At 47.5% G+C, this 18,282-nt stretch overlaps 1 protein-coding gene across 7 annotated transcripts in view; it reads right to left on the reverse strand.

The window, feature by feature from the left end:
* TIAM2 (TIAM Rac1 associated GEF 2) overlaps nt 1–18,282 on the reverse strand; it is a 246,507-nt gene that overhangs the window by 53,088 nt on the left and 175,137 nt on the right. The window lies entirely within an intron of this gene.

Here is an 18,282-nt window from a genome sequence, read left to right on the forward strand (position 1 = left end):
GCATTTCTAGAAAATTCAAAGTACGCTAGATTTGGGGGGCGGGGGGAGCAGTGCACGTGGTGGGATTTGTGTTTATTCCTAAAATGGAGTAAGTTCTCGGCTCACATAATTATTTGCATGTGTTTTTTTTTTCCCATCCACTTCCAAAGGTCACCTGGCAGGCAGTGCCGTGGACTCTGGGAAACACCTCTGCCTTCCCCGATGGGCAGGACCTCAACCCTAACTTGCAGAAGACCAACTGCATCGAGGCTGCAAAGTGCACCCAATAGCAGGCAGACCAGCGCAGGAACCCGATGACTATCCGTCTCCGCCACTTCCCAAAGAAACAGAGAACACGCTCGGGAGAGCAAGTAAAATACAACACCCACATAAACAGTTATTTAATACTTTCAGGTGCAAAAGTGATTCGGTTGATTAAATCATTAATCCTTAGGAACCTCCTTTGCCGTGAAAACTATAGGGTAATCTTCTGTGAAGCCTGAAAAAAAAAATCTAAAAAGTCATATCAAAAAAGCCATAAGTGAATAATAAATGGTTTAATTAAGTTTTCAGCTACATAATCCACTGAGGCTTTAGAGTTATACATCTTTGACATTTAACACTTATATTCTGCTATCATCTGCTCACATTCAGATAAAACAACATAATTCTGAGAATTAGGCTCTTAATCTATTTGATTTGGTCAATTTTTATATTTGACTTCTGAGAATTTCCACTAGACAACTCCATAACTGGCACTGCAGCATAGCAGGTAAAGCCACAGCCTGCAGTGCTGGCATCCCCCATGGACGCCGGTTCAAGTCCCGGCTGCTCCACTTTCATTATAGCTCTCTGCTATGGCCTGGGAAAGCAGTACTTGGGCCCCTGCACCCACGTGGGAGACCGAGAAGAAGGTTCTGGCTCCTGGCTTCGGATCAGCATAGCTCCAGCCGTTGCAGCCAACTGGGGAGTTAACCAGCAGATGGAAGACCTCTCTCTCTTTCTCTCTCTCCTTCTAACTCTGACTTTCAAATAAATAAATACATCTTTTAAAAAAATCAACAAAGATTAGAAATTTAGAAATTATCCAATATCTTCTTGTATCTTCTGTTTAAAAAAATAAGCACAGGGGCCGGCGCTGTGGCGCAGGGGGTTAACGCCCTGGCCTGAAGCGCTGCCATCCCCCATGGGTGCCGGTTCTAGTCCTGGCTGCTCCTCTTCTGATCCAGCTCTGTACTATGGCCTGGGAAAGCAGTACAAGATGGTCCAAGTCCTTGGGCCTCTGCACTCACATGGGAGACCCTGAAGAAGCTCCTGGCTCCTGGCTCCTGGCTTTGGATCGTGCAGCTCCAGCCGATGCGGCCATCTGGGCAGTGAACCAGTGGATGGAAGACCTCTCTCTCTCTCTCCTCTCTCTGTGTAACTCTTTCAGATAAATAAATGAATCTTTTTTAAAAGAAAAAAGATTTTGGTAGATCAAAGCTGCCAGTTATGAAATAGCACTTTATAAATCCAAAATTAAGATTTTTTTTCAGTTCCCCAAGCTTCACTCACTCTATCTTGGATTAATGCTCATGGGACGCAGTTATAATGGTCCAGAGAGCGCACTGAACGTTGAGATCATCTGCAAAGAAAAACTAAGAATTTTCCAACTTCAAGCATCAATTTGCGAACTTTATATAGCAACGCATGTTTTAAACTCCCTTAGATTTCCTGAAGTTTTATTCATGCTTTTACTTTAACACCACAATGGTTTGAGACAACTTTCATTAAATGCATTTACTGTGATCTCTTATGCAGGCAGCTATGACTCATCATTACTCAGTGGAACAGAGTGATAATAAAATCATTTACATAAAATAATAGATGAACTACTCCATGAGAGGAAAAAAAAGTGATCTGTCCACATTCAAAGGTTAGTCAAGTTCTAAACTGTAAGATTTATATAAAAAGATCACATTTAATACATACTTCTAATACAGATAAAAATCAATCTGCTTTTCTTTTTTAAAATTTCATTTATTTGAAAGGGGGACAGACAGAGGGCTCCCACCCATTGGTTAACTCCTCAAATGCCGGCAACAGCGCGGGGCTGAGCCAGGCCAAAGCCAGAAGACAAGAATTTAATCGAGGTCTCCCAGGTGGGTGGCAGGGACCCAAGTGCTGGAGTTACCTCCCAGGGTGCGCAACAACAGGAAGCTGGGATCGGGAACAGAGCCTGGACTCACACCCAGGTACCCTGCGATGCGATGTGGCCGCCCCCAGCAGCACATTAACCACCATGCTAAACACCTGTCTCTCAATCTGCTTTTCTCGCCGTATCGAGGACTCTCCGTTTTTCATTGTGTCGAGGAAATTCAAAGCAGCAGCTTGAATGTGTTAAGCCTGCAGAGAATTAAAGGCTACCGTAGCATAAATAACGCATCAGGAAAATGTAAATTTCATTAATCTCCCAAGTCCACTACTCCTAAGCTCACACTTCCCACTGGCAATATTCTTGACAACGCAAGCTAACACTGGTGATAAACAGAAGAAAATGCTGGTGGCGATTCTCAGTAGCAGGCCGCCACCACATGATTCAATTGTACCGTGATAAAGTGCCTTTGAATCCGAAAGAACACTTCGAGGAACAGAAATATGGGAGACGTTATCAGGGTAGGTAATGTGCTGCCTGCCACTTCCACGCAACCTTCACTACATGGGCCTTCTTAGCATGATGGAAGGAGAATTCAGATACACTCCCGTTTCACTCTCCAGGCAGGCGAGCGCTGAGACCCAGGCAGTGCTTAAAGCAAAGGCCTCCCGCCATACGTCAGCAGGTGCAAAGTACTTTATCTGGGACAAAGAACCTCATCTTTGATGACAACTGCAAATCCAATGATAAAAGAGGTATTCAACCTAGGTTTTGATACTACCTGAAACTGACACCCACCTAGCTGGGAGGATCCCGCCCCACAAATGCCACACTAAAAAGCATTTTAATGCAGTCGAACTTACATTCGAAACCCTTATATACGACTGAGTTGGCGTTCTCGGCAAACCCTGTAAAGCCATCTAGACAACAGTAGACAAGAGTCTACTGGGGAACGTTGCCATGGGAGAAAGAAAACTTGAGGAACGCCTCTTTTCAATAAGTGCTACTGGATTAAAAGAAGGCAACACAGACCATTCATCAGCCACAACGCGGAATGAAGAGGATTTGTGCTGAAAGCTGGATTTGAACTTAGAAAATGTTATGCCATGAGCGAAGCCAGCCATGACAGGCTAAGCAGCATGCAATTCCACGCACACGGAAAGATCAGGACACGCCCACCCACGGGAAGACAAACGGCACAGCGGGTGCCCAGCGCTGGGTGGGCAGGAGATCACAAGGGGAGATTTCTGATGGGTGTCGGGTTTCTATTCCAGGGTAATCAGAACATGGTGGAATTAGAAACTGGCAACAGCTACACAACCTCATGAACGCACCAAAAAGCACTGAACTGTATACGGTAAAAGGTCAGTTGTATGGGATGTGAACGATCATTCTATTTATTTATTTACAAAGCACGACAACAGAGACGGAGGGAGAAACAGAGGAAGAGATCTTCCACCTGCTGGTCTACTCCTCAAATGCCCACAACAGCCAGGATGAAGCCAGGCAGAAGCCAGGAGCCAAGAACTCCACCCAGGTCTCCTAAACAGGTGGCAGGAACCCAAGCACATGGGCCAACATCTGCTGCCTCCCCCGCGCATTAGCAGGAAGCTAGATCAGAGGCAGAGGTGGGACTCGATCCCAGGCACTCTGATACGAAATGTCCCAAGCAACAGCCTTACCCAAGGCACCACACCACTCACCATATATCAATTTTCTTAAAAGAAGCTAAGATTTTACAGCGTCGATTTTACAAGACTGAAATCAGAATTACAGTAAAACGCCACGTTAAGTGATTCCAAAGAACCAAACCACAGGAAGTGGTCACTTTATCACATCAGTATAATTCAATCATCAAAAAAGACACAAGTAGATGGTAACACTATTACCGGAAATCAGTGCTGATCAAATGATCCCAAGGCAGGCAGTTCCTCACCTCCACCGCGGCCCCCACACAGGAGGACAGCAACCATCATAACTCAGTTTCTGCTAAATTCACTTTGCTGTAGAGCGACTGATGAGTGGGCTTTACTCTATGTGTATTAGCAGAGAAGTCTTTGAAAGGAATAAAGTAGTTAAAATCCAGACATCTTCCTCTAGGTGGCAGGAAAACCAAGAAGACACAGTTCTGGCCCTCTGTGATTGACTATGACCTTGCCCAAGTCCCTGGTGACTCCCTGTGTCTCTGTGCCTTGATTTCCCCAGCTGTGAAAGTCACAGATAATAACACATCTCGGCTCCCTCAGGGTGATGCGAGGGGTAATTAATGCTCTTCAACTCTTTGTGATCTTTAAATCAAGACAGGCTGCTATTATTACGACGCCTTAACAAACACCTTCTCTCCAGCAGTCAAGACCTGACTCTATTTAAAGATGTAATGAGACGTGCAGCAAAACCAACCTGGAGACGCTTGTTCTGTTTCTTTGCTTTTTCACTTCATGAACTTTGGTGACAAATCCACATTCCTGTAGTCATAGAGTTGCTAACTTTAATCATATTAAATAAATGAATGAGCCAACAGAGAGATTCTAGACCATTTTGTCCAGCCCCTTGTTTTTAAGAGTGGAGGAAACAGGGGTAAGAACAGCTTTGCCAAGGCCACTGATGTCAAGGTGGGGACTTAGAATCCAGATCCCCTACTCTGGATCCAGACTCTCTGGTAAACAGCCCTGCCTCCAAATTAAACCATCAGTATCGATCTGTACCAATGGCCATGCAGCTACTATGCTGCTCTCCCCATTTTTCCGACATGGGCACCAATGGCCTACTGGAATCACAGAGCAGGCTGGCTACGGGGCACCAGCTGGGCTCAGAGGACTCCCAGGATCCAGGACCGGAACATCTGGTTCTCAGCTACAGAGCACAGGCAGCTTGGAGTCCCCTACACACATGTGCAAATGAATGGAGACTTCAGCTCTGAGAAAGTCTCCACAAGCTTGCCTTGCACTGACTTTACAGAGAAGAAATCTGAGAGGCTACAAGTGTGTTCCAAGTGTGTTCCCTGTAACACACCCTCCAGAGCACTTCCTTAACTTCGCTTTAAGAGATTCCTAATGATCTTTTTTTAAAGCTTTATTTATTTATTTATTTATTGACAGGCAGAGTGGACAGTGAGAGAGAGACAGAGAGAAAGGTCTTCCTTTGCCGTTGGTTCACCCTCCAATGGCTGGCGCACTGCAGCCGGCACACCGCGCTGATCCGAAGGCAGGAGCCAGGTGCTTCTCCTGGTCTCCCATGGGGTGCAGGGCCCAAGGACTTGGGCCATCCTCCAATGCCTTCCCTGGCCATAGCAGAGAGCTGGCCTGGAAGAGAGGCAACCAGGACAGAATCCAGTGCCCCAACCGGGACTAGAACCCAGTGTGCCGGCGCTGCTAGGCAGAGGATAGCCTATTGAGCCGCGGCACCGGCCCCTAATGATCTTTTACCCAATAGCTATTCCTTCAGCACCAAGAAGTGTGCTAGCTGCTGTGTCCTAATCATCCTTGTATTCTTCAAGTCCCCTGTTTTCAAGGAAGGTAACATGGGACGCATACAGAGACTGCTAGCACAAAGTAATAAACAGTAACTCCTTATCAGGTATACAGGCAACACGCTCTGGACTCCAAAGAGGAAGAGCCCTTGGTCCCTGCAAGGTAACACGTAGGCAGCCTCACAGGAGTATCGCTTACAGAAGCATGGGAGGTAAATATATGGACGTACCTCAAACAGTGCACAGGAAACGGAATTAAAAGATACATTTATGTTGGTGCCCCCCAAGATTTTGAAATCCAAGCATAACCTTTTCATAGTATGCATTTTTCATCAGCTTTTTAGAAGTCTCTCATGTTCTTGGATTTCAAAAATTTTTATAACAATAAACTTATGTTAAATTTCATTTTCTATAAACTGAAGTATCCTCGTGTAAGTTCTATGAGCTTCCACTCCCAGAGATCTAAAAGCTATAAAACGTCTCTTTAGACCTCCCCTTTTAAAAACACCTGCTAAACATCTTAAGCTCTTGTTTCCTGAGAACACATGCTGACAAGCTCAAGATGAAAGGACCTCCACAGGGGCTCCAGGGCTGTGGGCTGCAGCACACCTGCCGATAGCTGCTTATCCACATTGCCAGCCCCCTTGTTTCCGCCTTCCTTCTTAGAAAATAATGATGAAATGCAGTAAAACAAGATTTTGCTAATGTTACTTGGAAAAGATGCCTGAAGTTCAGAGGCATGACATGAGCAGTCATCCACTGAAGCAGGCAAGTCAGAATTTTTGTCACCAAGGGAAATCTAAGAGAGAATAAGCGCCACGGGAAGGGTTGCTGTGGGAGATAACAGATCCTTCCACTTGGGGGTCTCTAGTGCTTTGCAGCTCAGGAGTTGGAAGAGGGGCCATCCTGCCACTGTCCAAACTGGACCCTGTCTGCTCACTGGCGACAGCTCCGGGCAGAAGGCGCACAATAACCTTGCTAACAATTCCACATGCCTGTTTCCAAACAGATTTTCCCAGGGCTACCGACAAGCGACACAATTAGATCCCTTGAACTTTCTCATATTTTCCGATTACATGTCAAAGATGTTAATGGCCAAAGGCAAAAGAAGATACGAAATGAAAGGATTTATACGGAAATGGCCAATTTATAAACAGAAAGTCATAGCTGAGTACTGTAGGGTCAGAAATAAATGCATAAAATATAATAGATCATAGTTGAATGTCTGAAATGAAAGGAGCGGGTATGCTACAATTGCATTTCAAGGTTTATGGATTTCTTCTCACCTAAAAACAAATGTGTGCCACCTTACACTGAATGCAAATCTCTTTTTTATGAAACTTTATTTTATTTGAGAGGCAGGGAGACAGAGATAGGGAATTCCCATCTGCTGGTTCACTCCCCAAATGCCCCAGGAGCTAAGAACCCAACCCATGTCGCCTATGTGAGTGGCAAGCACACAACTTCTGCAGCCACTACTGCACTCCCTCCCAGGGTGCACGAGTAGGAAGCAGGAAGCTGGAGTGGAGCCAGGACTGGACCCCAGGCATCCCACGTGGGACGTGTACACCCTATGCAGCAGTTTAACCGCTGCACCAACACCACGAAACCCCGCTCAATCTCGTCCATTTCTCCTTGTGTTGCACCCCCTATCAGAGTGCTGGTACAGGTCTCAGCTGCTCTATTTCCAACCCAGCTCCCTGCTAATGTGCCTGGGAAGGCGGCAGAAGATGGCCAAGTACTTGGGCCCATGTAGGAGACCTGGATGAAGCTCCATGATCTTAGCTTGGGCCTGCACCAGCCCCAGTTATTGCAATCCTTTGGGGAATGAACCAGCAGATGGCATGTCTCTCTGTCTGTCTCGCTCTCTCTCTGTCTCTATGTTTCTGTCTCCTCCTCCCCTACCTATAGGCTCATTTCATGGACCTATCCTAAGATCTTGAATTCAGGATGAAATTAAGTATAGATGCTCATTTCCCAACTTCAGTGTAAAAATTAAAATTATGAGTCAAATTATTTGCACCACAGACTCAACCTCAAGGTATAACAAAGTCATGGTTCCCTTCTCCCTCTCTCTCTCTCCCTCCCTCCTCCCTCCTCCCTCCTTCTCTCTCTCTCTGTCTCTCTCTTTCTCTCTCTCTCTCTCTCTCATTTATTTATTTATTTGAAAGGCAGAGTTAGAGAGAGGAAGAGACAAAGAGAAAGATCTTCCATGTGCTGGTTCACTCCCCACATGGCCAGGAGCTCCTTACTCCTTACTGATCTCCCACGTGGGTGCAGGCACTTAAGTACTTGGGCCATCTTCTGCTACTTTCCTAGGCATTAGCAGAGAGCTGGCTTAGAAGCGGCACAGCCAGGACATAAACTGGCACCCATAAGGGATGCTGGTGTTGCAGGCAGAGGCTTAACCCGCTACCCTACAGTGCTGGCCCCTTGGTTCTCTTCTTCGTGGCAAGTGTCACTTCTGCACTCTACACACACAACTGAGATATAAGCATTAGCATCTCGACGGAAAATGAAATGAATGGTCAATGTGGAAGAACTGGGATTCATTTTTTCTTTTCACATCCTCAGTCCTAGCACTCTTGTAATTTTTCTTTAATACCCATTGATTGACACATTGCAGCCCATAGCTACTGAGCGGCTGCACTTACGTGCCTGGAGACTGACTGGTGATCAAAGACGAGTCAGATAGTCTCTGTGCTGCCTGAGTGCCCTGGCGGAAGCAGGGCAGGGACTGCCCGACACCCTGGGCTGCTTCTCCCAACCCCCTCCCGGCCCTTCCCACATCTTCACCATCCCTCAGCTGGACCATCAACAGCTCCCAGGCACCCCCTGCACGGGCACCAGCGTGCTTTGTCTTCTCACAGGTGACTGGGACCAGATCACTCTCTGGTCTCCCCTGGGGATCTTCACCACCCAGGCTTCTGTGCCTGGCTCACTGGCCCCTTGCTCACCCTCCCATCTCACCTGTCCCACCACCCCTTCCCCCTCTTCTCCACCTGCACCTGACTCTCCAACAGCCCGGATGACTCACATACCTCTTTCAAGGGCCTCCAAGTTCAAAACTGTCTTCAGAACAATACTAAAAGTCATCTGCATTTTCCTCTCTAAGGACATGTGTGTGGACAATGCAAAGCAACAGCAGGTGCACCTATAGGCATCCTACAGTAGCACACTTCTAGGCAGAGGCACCAAGCTGTCCTGCTGTTGCTGTGCCCCTCACTACCACACACTTACATTAAGAAATCTGCCAATTTCACTTCAGAATGTCCTTGGTGAAGCACTGAAAGTGATTAATATTTCTGAATTTCAACCCTCAGCAACACATCCGGGAAGTGCACACAGCTCTTCAGCAGCACACAAATGAAGTGTCACAGCAGCTTTGGGGAAAAACACTTAGACAACTGTGCCCTGAGCTGACCTAATTACATTTTTCTTTTTCTTTAACAATAAACATTTATCTAGCTCACGAGTTTGCAGAGTTCAGCTGATCTTGGCTTCGTGCAGCTGAGTGTAGCTGGGCCTGACCAACTTCTTTTTTTCATAAAATATATTTTGGGTTCGTTTTTTGTTTTGTTCTTGTTTTTGGGTGGTAGAGACAGATCTCTCATCCACTGGTTTACTCTTCAAATGCCCACAACAAACTGATCCAAGCTAGGGCTGAAACCAGGAGCCAAGAACTCAATCCAGGTCTCCCACATCGTGGCAGGAACTCAATAACTTGTGTTGTAACCACTGCCTCCCAGGGTCTGCATTAGTAGGAAGCTGCAGCCAGGAGCCAGAGCTAAGAATTGAACTCAGGTACTCTGATGAAAGTAACTTGTCATTTATTTAAAAGAAAAAGAAAACTAGAGCTTACAATGAGATAATTTATGGACCTGACATTGCTTCTTTGGATAATTTAATAACTTATGAAGAGAAAAATATCATTGCTTGGAAAACTCAATATTATAAAGCTGTCAATTAAAACAGATCCCAATAAAATTCCCTTATGGGTTTTGTTTGTTTGCTTGCTTGCTTGGTGGAAGTTGAGAGGCAGTCCTAAGCATCACATGGACATGCAAAGGACCAAAAACAGCTATGGCATCCAGGAAGAAGAAAAGCAGGAAGGGTTCTACCGACAGGTACACGGAGCCAAGGGTGAAGGCAGTGTGGGGATGGACAACTGGCCAAGGGAGAGCCACCAGGGACTCCATCAATAGCCCTCTGCATGCATGGGCCCTCAATTATCAGAAAGCTGATCCTGCATACAATGGAACAAGGCTGATCCTTCTAGTAAACAGGTGGTGCCAAAGTGGATATTTAAACAGAAATACAAAAAAATGGCTCTTGATCAACCCCTCCCTGCCATTATCCCCCAAGCCCTAAACATGAGTTATGAACACAATAAAACCATTAGAAGAAAACTTAGAGCATATTTTCAGAGCCTATGGGTAGGAAAACATTTCTTAAACAGGACACAAAAAGCACTGAAGGAAAGGTAGATCATTAAGACAGTGAAAAATCAAGCCACAGAGCAGGACAATACATATTTCTGACAAAGACTTCAAACCTAGAATAGACAAACAACCTTACAAATCAATAAGAAAGAAAAACAATCCCGCGGATAGAGAGGGAGTCTAGGACAAGCATATCATAGGAAAGTTTATCCAAATGGTCAACAGACAGGTGAACAAAAGCGTAACCTCATTAGTATGAGGAAAAATGCAAACACATACACACACAAACCAGCCTTGCATATCCTGCAAGAATTCCTCCAATGAATAAGACTGACAATACCAAGTACTTTAAAAAAAAAACTAAACAACTGTCCCACAAAATACAAATTATTGGCAAAAAGAAGCAAATGGAAGGAAAACACTTTCTTTAAAGTGAACAAAGTCAACCGTCCAGCAAACATTAGAACACAGGAAAATTTAATGCATCACCAATATCTAAATGCTTTTCCAAAGAGAACTTAGTGTGTTTAATATTGTCTAATGACATCCATATTTGAAAGATCTTCATGACTCCGTGACCCTAGATTTTCCAAGAAAATGATGCCTATTGCAAATCATGTATGAGTGTACACAATTTGTACATTCAAAGTGCAAGATAAGCCCTGGATTTAAATGTAACTGAGGCGCTGGCGTCGTGGTGCAGCAGGTTAAGCCGCCGCCTGCAATGCCAGCATCCCACATTGGCATTGGTTCAAGACCTGGCTGCTCACTTCGGATCCAGCTCCCCCCTAATGTGCCTGGGAAAGCAGCAGCCAATGGCCCAAGTGCTTGGGCCCCTGCCACCCACATGGAAGACCTAAAAGAAGCTCTGGGCTCCTGGCTTCAGCCTGGTCCAGCCCCAGCTGGTGCAGCCATCTGGGGAGTGAATCAGCAAATGGAAGATCTTTCTCTCCCCCAGTATCTCTTTAACTCTGCCTTTCAAATAAATAAAAAATAAATCTTTAAATAACAAATACATGTAACTGAGTAAGAAAGTCCCCCATAATGTCTCAGATGCCACACCGCTACGAACCAAGGGGAAATGACCACTAGTTGAGTTTTGGTGTAATATCAAACAATACCCACTGTTAGCTGAAAGGCCTCCCTTTCTACCTACATGTATCTGTGTGGGGTTAGATTTCCTTCAGATTACTTCCACACACAATACACTGCCACACACTAAATGCATGTGCTGATATGAGAATCCAGTTGTCTTCGATTAAGATAGACATTAAGGGTAGCACTATGTCACCAGCATCCCATATGGGCGCCAGTTCATGTCCTGGCTGCTCCTCTTCCAATCCAGCTCTCTGTTAATGTGCCTGGGAAAGCAGTAGAAGATGGCCGAGTGCTTTGAGCCCCTGCACCCACATGGAAGACCTGGTTTCTGGCTTCAGCCTGGTTCAGCTCCACCCAGTCATTGCAGCCATTCAGGGAATAAGCCAGTGATAGAAGATCTCTTTTCTCTCTTTCTCTCTTTCAAATTAACTAATAAATAAATCTTTTTTTTAAAAAACAGATTAACTATTTTGAAAATTTACCAGTTTAAGTTCTAACAGCTCACATAGCTAAAGCTCTCTGGGGCCCCAGGTAATTTGTAACAGTAAAGGATTCAGAAGGATCACCAAGGTTGCAGACTGCTGAACTAGAGAAGTTGCAACAGTGGGTGGAAGCTGTCATCTGCATCCACACCTGTCTCCCCTCTCTAGTACCCTGAACTGGAGACTGTGTTTTTTCATTTTTCACACACAGGGCTCCACACTCAAGTACAAACTTGCAATCTTACACATCTGGAGGTCAGAAGACAAGGGCTGGCAGGAGAACGGTCTCCATCCCTATTCCAACTTCTGGAAGTCGCCTGCACTGCCAGACTCACGGCCCCACCTCGCTCCAACCTCTGCTTCCCTTGTCACACGTACTGCTCCGATTGAGCCCCTGCTTAGTCTTACAAGGCCCCTGTGAACACACTGAGCCCACCAAAACAAGCCAGGATCACCTCCTCATCTGCAGATGAGTAACCAGATCCTCTCCGGACAGTCCCTTTTGCCATTTAAGTGCCTTTGCCATATTCATAGGTTCTGGAAATTAGGAGCCGGATATTTTGGGCGTGGCCATTACCTGTAGTCAGGTTCTAAGGCCATGCAGTAAAAACAAAGCAGAAGAATACCCCATTGTCCCCAGTATGTAAGGTTCTCCAGACCCGGATGAGAGAGAAACTAAGCACACTGATTACTGTGAAAGAGAAACCCAGTAGCTAAGGACAAAGTGGGAAGAATTTTCATGTATTCAACACACGCTTAGATGATCTTTAGTCTGTGCCAGGCACTAAGTAATGCTTTTCAAATACTAGATCGTTCATCCCATAAAAACCCTAGACCATTTAACGGTTCCAAACTAAGCATGGAGACACTTGCCTGAAGACACGCAGCCACTAAGCGGGAAGCCTGGAGCCAGGACTTGCACCCAGGACGTCTGGTTAGTGGCCAGGCACTCAGTCATTGCACTGTTCAGCTCAGGGGACTTGGCAGCCACTGTTCAACTTTTCACAGTCCTGCGGTTTCCTGCCATGCACAAGTATTACCAATACAGAAAACGGCACACGCGGTCACAACACAGCTGTCTCTGAAAGTGAGAGTTACGAAGAAAACATCCACACTTGGTTCTTCATGGTGCTCATAATTCCTTCACGGGAGGAATTCAAGTCAGGAATAGAACTCCTCTGCGAGCCCCTTACCAAAGGGGAGGAGTGACAGTGCGGAGACCAGGTTCCCTTGACAGCCAGGCTCCTACCAGCCACAGGAGCAGGGAGACCTTTCTCTTCTCTCCATGCTAACAGGCTACAGAGTTCCCTCTTTCCAGCACCAAATGCAGCTTCACGGAACTACCAAGAGGTCTGGCTCACTCTGCAGGTGCAGGAGGCCATGCCTGGCACCCCAGAGCCTCACGTGTGTCTTACCAGTGGCCTAGCCACCAGGTGTTTCATCCATTGCTCCTCAGAGAATGTACGTAGATCTGACCTGAAAGATACTATATGCGCACCTAACGTTGGGAAAGATAACACCAGGCTGCTTTTTACCCACAACGCTGGCAAACCGCCTCCACCAGCTGCTCCCCTGACCCCAACAGTGTCCCAGGTGTGAGTGGGTGTCTCTGACCAGCAGCCGACCCCAGCACAGACCAGCAGGGCGTTACTCTGCCTACTACACCCTACAGGCGTCCTGAGAGGGCCACACCACTCCTGGAGGTGGCTTCCCAATGCTGAGCGGTGCTTAGGTTCTGCTCTCACAAACAGAAAAACTGGTGCAAAGCTCCCCTGTGGCCTCCAGCTCTCTTCCCTGCAAAGGTTTTTTCTTAAAGCAGTACATTACTATCTAGAATCATTTTAACTTTTCCCATTCAACTACAAGTTTCTTGGGAATATAAAGTGATGTCTAAATGCATTAGTGATTAAGTAAGTGAATAAATGAGGATGAGAAAAAGGGAATTAGAATTCCAAACAAAACTCAAATTTATCAGTGAACTAGCACCCACAGATCTTAATTCTCTCCACTGCTCACAGAAGGCCACAAGCTCACTTCTTTTTTTTTTTTTTTTTTTTTGACAGGCAGAGTGGACAGTGAGAGAGAGAGACAGAGAGAAAGGTTTTCCTTTGCCGTTGGTTCACCCTCCAATGGCCGCCACAGCTGGCGCACTGCACTGATCCGATGGCAGGAGCCAGGTGCTTCTCCTGGTCTCCCATGGGGTGCAGGGCCCAAGTACTTGGGCCATCCTCCAATGCACTCCCTGGCCACAGCAGAGAGCTGGCCTGGAAGAGGGGCACCCGGGACAGAATCCAGTGCCCTGACCGGGACTAGAACCCGGTGTGCCGGTGCCGCAAGGTGGAGGATTAGCCTAGTGAGCCGCGGCACTGGCCCACAAGCTCACTTCTGTTGATGGAACTGAAAACTACCTTCAGCACAGTTAGAAGAAAGTAATAATCCTGCAACCAACCAAAGCTCTGTGTCCTGGTTTAAAAAAAAAAAAAAAAAAAAAGTATTTCCCAATCTGACTTAAAAAAAAAATCTAGTGCACCACCCATGTTTAGGAACACTAATAAACTCACATCTGGCAATCCAGGGTGTCAGCCAGACAGACTGCAACAGCAGCGTCACCCACAAACAGAGCATTCTCCAGGCTAAATGCTGTTAGTCATCCTAAACCGGCAATGGGAGCCAAGACGCCCTCGCTCTCGTAAACAGGAAATCAGTGGGTTTGCCACATCAGAGCTGGCGCGATAACTCTTTCCCCTGGTGAAAAGCTGCATAATGGACACATACATTCCCAAGAGTGTTTCATTCCAAAGTGCAGTTTTACCCCTAAGTGGCTGCTGGGGGCCACAGATCAATTCACAAAGAGAACGAATCCCAAGAGAGTGGAAGGTTAAAAAAGAACCTTGGGCCACTGTCCCTTCATCGTCTGCTAGGGGTCGCTGGGATGTAGGGTCTAAATGAAAGCAGAAACACAGTCCTTTTCTATTTTGTCTCCTGGTAGACATACCCCTGATCCAATCCTAACAAGGTAGTATTAACAGCTGTTTACAGATGGGGACTGTATCAGTGCCGCAACAGCTTCTGCGTTCACACAAAGACTTTGTTCAGACACTCTCTACCCAGGGAGACGCGTTCAAAAAACTGGTTGAATTTTTTCAGAAAATAGTAAACACAAAAATAGGGATTTTCATACAGAAATCACAAACGCAGCATTAACAGGATCCCAGTATAAACGCGTCTGGGATATCCAGTCCCTTCAATGGTGGCCTTGTGGGTGCTAAACAACACCGCCTCCTTTGGGGGAGTCCAGTGGCAACACTGATTCTCTGAATAGAAAGTCTTTAATGATGATCTTTCCACTCAGGCCACAGACAGAACCTTGGGCATTCCCTCTCTCTACTAGAACAGAAATTCAAACCCTTGAAGGCAAGAATGAAGCAGCCATTCATGGTGCAGCAAGCAAAGGAAGAGCATGGAACCCTCAGCACGTGGCGATGCCCTCGCGTGCACTCTGCTCCCCGCAGTGCCAGGCCGGTGAACACCGGAAAGTCTCTGCTCCGGGCTGCCCTCGGAACAAGGGAGGAGAGCTGTGTTCTGAGCATGCTTTGTAGGCACAGGAGCCCTGCCCAGAGGGCAACAGCGCAGGGGCACTCCAGCGAGCAGGCGCGGAGATCCTGACACACACCACCTCATCCGTGCCTCCACACCGCTGCACAGGACTCAGGAAGCCTCAGTCCTGTGTTCTGCTTCAGCCCACCTCCTGGAGACGAACGGCCAAGGCAGCCTGAGCACAGCACACACTGCTCTTCAGCAGTCAGCCACTGGCTCCTTAAAAATGGAGTCTGCACTGCCACGAGCCTCCTCCAGGAGGCGCTCTGACAGTAGGCTCCAGCTCACACACTAGAACGTGTGGGACCCACTTTCCTCAACGAATCCCAAGGGCCAGTGGGACGCTTCTTTTCTAGAAAAGCACAGAAGCTGAGGGCAATGCACCCCCACTTCCCTTGCTCCTCCCTGAAACCTACCGGCGTGGCTCACTAGGCTAATCCTCTGCCTGCAGCGCCGGCACCCTGGGTTCTAGTTCTGGTTAGGGCGCCGGTCCTGTCCCAGTTGCCCCTCTTCCAGTCCAGCTCTCTGCTGTGGCCAGGGAGTGCAGTGGAGGATGGCCCAGGTGCTTGGGCCCTGCACCCCATGGGAGACCAGGAGAAGCACCTGGCTCCTGGCTTCAGATTGGCACAGCTCCAGTCGTAGCGGCCATTTGGGGGGTGAACCAACGGAAGGAGGACCTTCTCTCTCTCTCTCTCACTGTCTGACTCTATCTGTCAAATAAAAAAAATGCTTCCCAAGAAAGTTATATGTTTATATGTTTAATGTGTGTAAATTTTAAATTTTTTTAGTATGAATTGCTGTTTTCTACTTTAATACGAAAGCAAACCGAAATAAATTTAACAACTACACGAAGCAGCAAAGGAGAGGAGGGTGCTATTCAGAATCCCTGGGTGGGGGCCCCTCGAGCTTGTCACCACCCACTAGGGTCGGGGCGGGGGGAGCCCGAGGCTCCTTTAGGATCCCCCAACAGCAGAGGCTGAGCCAAGGACGTGGGTACAGAAGTCCACTTGGAGGCTGACCCTGAGCCTCCAAGGCAGGAAGCTGGGAAGAGACGAGAGGGGCAGAGGCCCCTAGAAAGGCGAGGGCCAGGGACTGCTGTGTGCCACAGGGACGCAACCCCAGGGGCCGTCTGAGCAGCGGTGTGCAGTGCACCCCCACAGTAGCCTCGCGGCGGGGGGGTGGCATCCTGCACGGCCCAGCCCCCACTGGAGGGTGCCGCCTCCAGGTCACAGGGCCTCCTGTCAGGCTCCCCCCCTTTTTTTTTTTTTTTTGACAGGCAGAGTGGACAGTGAGAGAGAGAGAGACAGAGAGAAAGGTCTTCCTTTGCCATTGGTTCACCCTCCAATGGCCTCCATGGCTGGCGCGCTGCAGCCGGCGCACCACGCTGATCCAATGGCAGGAGCCAGGTACTTCTCCTGGTCTCCCATGGGGTGCAGGGCCCAAGCACTTGGGCCATCCTCCACTGCACTCCCTGGCCACAGCAGAGAGCTGGCCTGGAAGAAGGGCAACCGGGACAGAATCCGGCGCCCCGACCGGGACTAGAACCCGGTGTGCCGGTGCCGCAAGGTGGAGGATTAGCCTAGTGAGCCACGGCGCCGGCCATCAGGCTCCTTAAATGCAAGTTTCTCTACTGGTCACGACGCTCTATACCAGTGAGAGTTTCAGACTTCATCGTTTTCCAATTTCCCATCTACCCACTCCATATTCCCCTTTCCCACCTTCACAAACCACCCCTGGAGCTCAGGACAGGGGACCAACCGTGAAATCCCGGGGGCAGAAGGGGACCGCTAGGGTTTGAATACAGCTCCCTCCCCCTGCTGGGGAATTCAGTCCTCAAAGTCTTAAGAGGATGAAAAGTCGATCCAGTTCTGGGGTTCAGAGTGGGAGCCGTTGGATTAGGTCATCACTGCGGAGCCCACGATGATCGACCCGGGTGGCTTTGTAAGGAGACACAGACAAGAGCACTCTCCGGCCCTCCATCGCCTTGGGACCCTAGCAGCAAGATCACCATCGCCAGAGGCCAACAGAGCCTGTCTGATCTTGAACTATGCGCCTACAAAACCGTGAACCAACACAAACCCCTTCCCTTTAATAAAGTAGGTTGGGCATGGAACCACCTGGGAAATGCACCCAACAGAGCACAGTCTTGCCAGGAAAGCCGGACGGGGCCAGCGGCTCCCACCTGAGTGGTGCAATCCCCATCCAGGTGGGTGCCCAGGAGGCACTAGGAAGAGGACCTGCTGTGGACAAGCTGCCAATACGCTCAGCCTTCTGGACACCCAGACACTGGGATTCCTCAGGGAGGCAAGCGGTCAAGATTCAGAACATCAGAACGGCTACCAAGGAGAAGGAACACAACGGCTGTCTAACACAACCTGGACCACCCCATAACTCTGTTTCCTTGCAAAAAGACAAAAAGAGAAGGGGGAGAAAGCTTTCCTCACCTGCCTGATACTTCCTATTAAAAAAAAAAAAGGTAAATTTGTCCCTTTTGCTATTTTCTATAGAAATTTATTCCTGCAAATACCAAAAGTCTCATAAAGTCTATAGTGATTTCTTATTATGATAAAATGCATACAGGTACAACACAGGTAGAGTGCGTATCCCTGAAGAGTGATGAATCCAGTGAACGGACACATGCATCTATTATATGGGATACTCGGGCCTGTACCAGCTGCCCAGGGCGGCTGAATAATGGCCCTAATAGAACCAAGTAATTAATTAGCTCCATCATAACTTTTGCTTTATGATTCTCACTTTTATATGCCAATAGTCCATTTAATAGTATTTTAAATTGGAAGAAAGCCCCAAGAGAGGTGGAAAAAGTACCAGATACCTTATTGAATCACAAATCTTACAAGCCAATTTTATCATTCCAAAAATGACCTAATAAACTGGCTTTATAATTAAATCCATCCTATCAACTTCTCTTTGGTGTTTTTCATTCATTTTTGGTAATCACGCAGAGATTTCCATTGGAAACCCATTATGATGGTAATTAAATAGAAAAATTACTTTGTGCACTCCCAGGATGAAAGCGCTCTGCCTGGGCTCCCATAGAGCTGCAGCGGCATCCTCGAG

Source organism: Oryctolagus cuniculus, chromosome 5 (genome assembly GCF_964237555.1).
Source record: "Oryctolagus cuniculus chromosome 5, mOryCun1.1, whole genome shotgun sequence".
NCBI classification, from domain to species: Eukaryota; Metazoa; Chordata; class Mammalia; order Lagomorpha; family Leporidae; genus Oryctolagus; species Oryctolagus cuniculus.